This window comes from Balearica regulorum, chromosome 1 (genome assembly GCF_011004875.1).
Source record: "Balearica regulorum gibbericeps isolate bBalReg1 chromosome 1, bBalReg1.pri, whole genome shotgun sequence".
NCBI lineage: Eukaryota > Metazoa > Chordata > Aves > Gruiformes > Gruidae > Balearica > Balearica regulorum.
The window spans coordinates 46,703,534-46,709,533 of NC_046184.1; the positions used below are offsets into that span (position 1 = coordinate 46,703,534).

The window sequence follows — 6,000 nt, forward strand, 5'->3', positions numbered from 1 at the left end:
AGACTGAATTGCTGCTGCAATGCAGCACTGTGCTCTTTGGCGGAAATAAGAATATGCACCATAGCCTTTTTGCCTAGTCAAGCCCATTTGTATCTACCTGCTGAAGCTGCCATTACGCTACTATGCTTCAGCGTGAACTACATGATCCAGCATTTTGCCCTACCTAGTTTAATACAGCCTGTCAGTAACAGATAAAGATTAAATAGCTGCTTAATCGTAATGAAAGATAATTATATTCTATACAATGAAACTTACATTTCTTTGCATTCTTCAGCGATGTTGTCTGAGACATGCTAATGCATGTTACACATACTACATTACATTGTAAAAAAAATGAGAGCTCTTTGGGCTACGGGAGAATTGAAAGCATTAGAAAATGTGAATGTTTTTGATTCTGGTGCCTCTATACTAAATCATTTAGACTATAGCAAAACTATTTCAGGATGCAAGTCTAAATTCACACCTGCTGCAAATACAGGTAGTTATACAGATTTCAGTGACACTGCATCTGTTTGATATTGATGGGAAATCTGCTCTCAGTTTCTACAGAATGTTCTTCCTGACTTTATCTTACATCAACAACCTGCACAGTCTCAAATGCAGACTATTCCTCTCCCAGATTAGTCTCCTTAAATTTTAGTTACTGGAGAATACTTTCTACTATTATAAGACAAACACAATCATTTGTCAAGAATAGTAAGATTTCTTTCTTAGAATTGTTCATTGTCAATAGATTTGATCTCAACAACTTGTATGACTTCTTCAAAATCACTGGGCAAACAGAAATATCTGAGAATGTTACAACCTAGAGCTCCTGAACATCATTTTTTTCTTTTCATTGGATGTAATCTCTAAACACTTTATTGGCCTTAATGTAGTTTCTCACCTGCTTTCACAGATTTCTCAGTATTTTCTTCTCACATATCAACTTCACTGAAATACTTTACAGCCTTACATGATGTGCTAACTGGAATTTCCTATTCAGATGGAGAAAATGTATCACTTATTCTGCAGTCCTTTCCTATATGTAGGAATACATACATATTAAAGCATCAAATTCAGTAGTCACCGCCCCTCCAGCTGAAGCTGAGTGAAGTAATCTCAGCAATTTTGACAATACTCAACCGTTGAATGGTCAAGTTCGAAGGGTATAACTGCTGGCAACGTGAAACAAAAGCTCCATTTTCTAAGTTCGCCATATAAGCTACAACAGGACCACAACTTTATTACAAAATCTTACCACACCTCTGAGATGGGAGAGGATATAAAATATTTCACTCAAGTACTGAAATTAAGTCACAAAATCAAGTACTGAAAGTTAGATATTATCAGATATATAGTTGCCCTGAGACCTTAACTCTCTGCCCTCTGCACTTCTGGATGGATCAATAAGTAAATCAAGTTGTCCTTTGGAAGAATTAATGTAATTACTTCTAGTCTGGTTTTTATACATATATATACACATACATATATACATGGTTTTTATAGCAGAAAAACCTCAACTCTTCATAAACAGGTTAGCAGAAATCTTGCTTCTGGTGTGACCAGCAGGTCGAGGGTGGTGATCCTGCCCCTCTACTCAGCTCTCATGAGACCCCACCTGGAGTACTGCATCCAGCTCTGGGGGCCCCAGTACAGGAGAGACATGGAGCTGTTGGAGCGAGTCCAGAGGAGGGCCACGAAGCTGATCGGAGGGATGGAGCACCTCTGCTATGGAGACAGGCTGAGAGAGGTGGGATTGTTCAGCCTGGAGAAAAGGCGGCTCCGGGGAGACCTTAGAGCAGCCTTCCAGTACCTGAAGGGGCCTACAGGAAAGCTGGAGAGGGACTGTTTACAAGGACATGGAGTGACAGGGCAAGGCATAATGGCTTTCAGATGAAAGAATGTAAATTTAGATTAGTTATAAGGAAAAAAATTCTTCCTTGTGAGGGTGGTGGGACACTGGCACAGGTTGCCCAGAGAAGCTGTGGATGCCCCCTCCCTGGCAGTGTTCAAGGCCAGGTTGGATGGGGCTTTGGGCAACTGGTCTAGTGGAGGGCGTCCCTGCCCATGGCAGGGGAGTTGGAACTAGATGATCTTTAAGGTCCTTTCCAACCCAAACTATGGGTCCTTTCTATGATTCTATGATTCTGGTTATTTCATTTTATGATATAAATTATGCTTTCAAGTTATGTTACAGTAAATCCCTGTCTTTAAAAAGAAAATTGTTAATACCAATTCCACTATAGAGGATCCAACAGTGTAAACTTCCTATTGCAATTTCCCATCCCTTCTTCATTTTGGCTTAGAGAAGAGCATGCTGAATCATTAGCACCACAGTACACATTTCTGACACTTGAAATGCAAAAATTGTATAACTTGCCAGCAGCAAAAAACTATTTTCCCAAAGTGGGAAATAGACTACTGGCACTGTGAATTAGATTCAAAGCGTTGTTGTACACAGCATTACACAAACTTCTTTTCTTTCTCCCGTACAGAAAATAAGGAACCCCTAGTCTTAAGAGTGAAGGATGAGAATGAAGAGGTCTGTTTCAGTGTAGGCTGCTGGGAAGCTCAGCCCAGTTATTGCCATTGCCTAAAGCAACCGTTCTGGCAGTTACCATTGCTCTTTCAGACTACTTTGTGCGGGCTTGTCAGGTTTTGCGCATCCAGCTCTTCAGTAGAATACTGCTCAGTTATCATTTGTCAATGATCCTTTTTTTCTCAAATTATTCAAGAACATTTCCTGAGTAAAGGCAAGGTGACTTTGAATCAAATTTCAAGGGCTTCAGTTTTGAGATGCCACCTGCTGATAAGTCACAGTGATTCTGCAACCAACTGAGAATTCAAAGATCTTTAAAGTCACATGGAAAAGCTGCTACTGGTATTATCATTTTTTACAATCCATTGCCATGCTGATCTATATATCTTATGAGCAAACACCCAAAGTTGTTCTTTCAAAATCAACAGATATTTTTTCTTTTGGAGTAAGAACATTAATCCTTGACATAAGCTAGTCAGTGCAGTGGAAAGCAGCTGGGGACACAGGTCAACACGTCCTTAATGTTGTGGATGCTTTCGGTTGCACAAGAAAGAATTTCAGGAAAAAAAAAAAATCTGTCTTCCCAAAAAGATTCCTACCGCAGATACTTCCCAAGTGATGTAATTTCATGCCATTTGTGCAGCAACACCACCAATATATCTTAACAATGCAATTTATACTAAAAGGAATAACTGTAATTAGTAGATTGTGTTTCTGAATAACCTGTGATTTTTTTTTTTCTTTTCTGATAAATTCAACATTTTAAAACTTTTGTGCATACCAGCCTTTGCAATATACAGCAGAGAAAAGAGATGTGACAGAGTTGTTCAATCTATAAGGGTCTCATCTGCACTACTACTTTCTTGCTTGCTTGCCTTCAAGAAAAAAGAGAACCGTAAGAATGACAAGACACTAAAGGTCAACTGGAATCAGTTATGCTGCAAAGCTAGTTTCCAGATGCCTTAGCCGTTTCACTTACTCAGTTTCACTATTGGTGGCACATCTGAATAGCTATGAAATGGCTTGGTTTTTCACATACAGATCAAAACCAATGGGATTTTTTTTTTGTTCTTGAATCTGAAGTGCAGAACTGAGCCCACAGGGAGTGTCTGGTACGCACTGAGGGCAGGCTGTAATTCTGTCATTATTTTAATATGGTCCACACGTAAACCAAAATCTTGTATATTAGCCAAGACAAAATTAAGCAATCTTTCCTAAGTATTTTTTTAAAGTTTCCTTTTTAATGAGATGTTGATAATGGGAAACACATTATTAAATAGGAAAAAAACCCCTATGTTGTCATCATTTTCTAATCAAATGGAGTAAGCTGTCTGCATAATACACCCAGTGCACATGTACATGACATCTTTACTTCATTTATACTTTCCTTTGGAGGGGGAAAACAGAGATTTGGATCCCTGTCCTATAGTGTGTCACAGTGACATATTGATGGTGACATACTATTCAAAAATAATTAGGCTTCTCTTAGAAATCAATACTACAGCAGTGAGCTTGTTATATAGCAATACCACACAGAAAATAAAATGGCTGATGAAGATGAGGTCTTGACTACAACAGCTTTTACAAATACAACAAAGTGCAATTTACTCAAATGGAGCAAATCCCATTGCAACTTCTCATGTGGCAGGTCAGTGTGACTGTGCAGACATATTTCAATCATCTAATTTCTTTCCACAACAAAAGCAAAGCCTTGAAGAGAAATTCCCGTTTGCTCTAGTACTAGCAAAATTGGAACAAAACCAACCAATATGGGCATGGGAAATAAAAATAATTAATATGAAAATGGAAAAGAAAAAAAAGAAAAAAAAAAAAAATCACTGGCTGAAAACTGTAGGTATGCATCTACCCTGTGGATATGCCGTAGTAGACAGAGGGCTGCAACCATTAAAATCCCGAACGGAAAATAAATCCAAGACGCATAAAGGTTGAGAAAAGGTCCTCATTATCATACCCACCCAAACATGGCTGACATCAGGGTGCACCAGCCCCCAGCCCGCCGGGGCTGCTCCAGCCTGCGCGGGGCCAGGGATGCGGGCGGCGGCGCTGGGAGGAACCGGTGCCGCTCCCCGCCGGGCGACGCCCACGCTCCGCGGCAACAATGCCGCGCCCGGGCAGCCCCGCCGCCGCCACCGGTCTTCCCCACCTACCTCCTGCGCCTCCACCCAGCCCTCCAACACGGCGACCGCAGCCCTCGCCTCGCTGCGACTCTTCCCGGGGCCTCGCACGCCGCCGCCGGCGCAAGGCGGGGACGGACGCCCGCGGGCCGCTCCCGGCGTGACTGGCGATATTCCCGCTCCCTCATCTGCCGGAACGGCGAGGCTCGTCCCGCTCCCTGCCGACCCGGAGCCGTCCGCGCAGCCAGGCGCAGCAACGCGGTGCTCTCGTGATGGAGCCTGCCCTCACCCCTCTCCCCCTGAAACACGCGCTACACATACATTTAAGGTGTTTTACGCAACGCGAGGGAGATGAATGAAATTTCTATCAGTTATGGCAGGAAAAGGATGTAAATTCCCTGCCCCACACAATAATAATAGTGACTACTGAATCACTATTGAATTATTACAGCCCCGTACATCCTTATGACCCACCGCTGAGTTAAAGCACATGGGTGGCTTCCAGCGGGCGCTTGCTATTGTCTGCCGAGGGGCCGGCTCTCTCCCTGCCAGCGAGAGGCTGGCGCCTGGGCGAAGGCAGCCTCCCGGGGGGGGGCCGAGGGAACCCCCCCTGCGCCCCGCAGGAAAGCGGGCACCGAGCGGAAAGAGACCCCCCCCCCCCGCCCCCCGCACATCCTGCCCCTTCCCGCCCGGCAACACAAGCGAGACTGCGGGCCGGCCATGCCCCCCCCCTCTCCGCGCCCCCAGCTGCACGGCACGGCAGGGCTGGGAAAGCGCGGGTCGCAGCAGCTCCCGGCCGGCCGGCCCGCCCGCACCCCGCAGCCGCCGTCCTGCTCGCCGGGCGCCTCGCCTCGCCTTACCTCCGCCCGCGGGGCTCGCCGGGCGCCAGCTGCGGGAAGGGGGGGGAAGGGGCGGGTCCCCCCGCGGACGCGGGGTGGCGAGCGGTGCGGTGCGGGCGCGGAGCTCAGCGGCGGGAGGGCGGCGGCGGCAGGCACATGTGCCCAGCTTTCGCTGCGGCGGCGTTTAAAGACAGACATAAAAGCGGCGGGGGGAGAGGAAGGGGGAGGGCAGCGCCGGGCCGGGGGAGCCGCACCTCCTGACGCAGGGAGGAGCGCCCCCACCCCCCCCCGCCTGCAGCAGCATCTCCTTCGCCGGAGGCGGGCGCGGAGGAGGCAGAGGCGGCGGTAGCAGCAGGAGGAGCAGGAGGAGGGAGAGGCCCGCGGCCCCACCGCCGTGCCAAAAGTCCCGCGGCCGCGCTCCGGCACCGCGGGTGGCCCGTCCCCTGCCGCCTCCCGCCGGGCCCGTGACGGTGACCGCGTCCCCGGGTCCGTGCGCCGCGCACAT

The 6,000-nt window shown here is 47.1% G+C and overlaps 1 protein-coding gene across 3 annotated transcripts in view; it reads right to left on the minus strand.

Moving 5' to 3' along the window:
• The window catches only part of SLC6A15 (solute carrier family 6 member 15), a 40,211-nt gene extending 34,421 nt beyond the window's left edge, over positions 1-5,790 (minus strand). For 2 of the 3 annotated variants that reach the window (XM_075747915.1, XM_075747929.1), the window contains exon 1: positions 5,517-5,790. The gene's annotated coding sequence lies outside the window, so the exon portion shown is untranslated. Of the gene's footprint in view, positions 1-4,689; positions 4,961-5,516 lie in introns of those variants that run through there. The other variant, XM_075747935.1, reaches the window with a different exon arrangement.
• Positions 5,791-6,000: the final 210 nt, after the last annotated feature.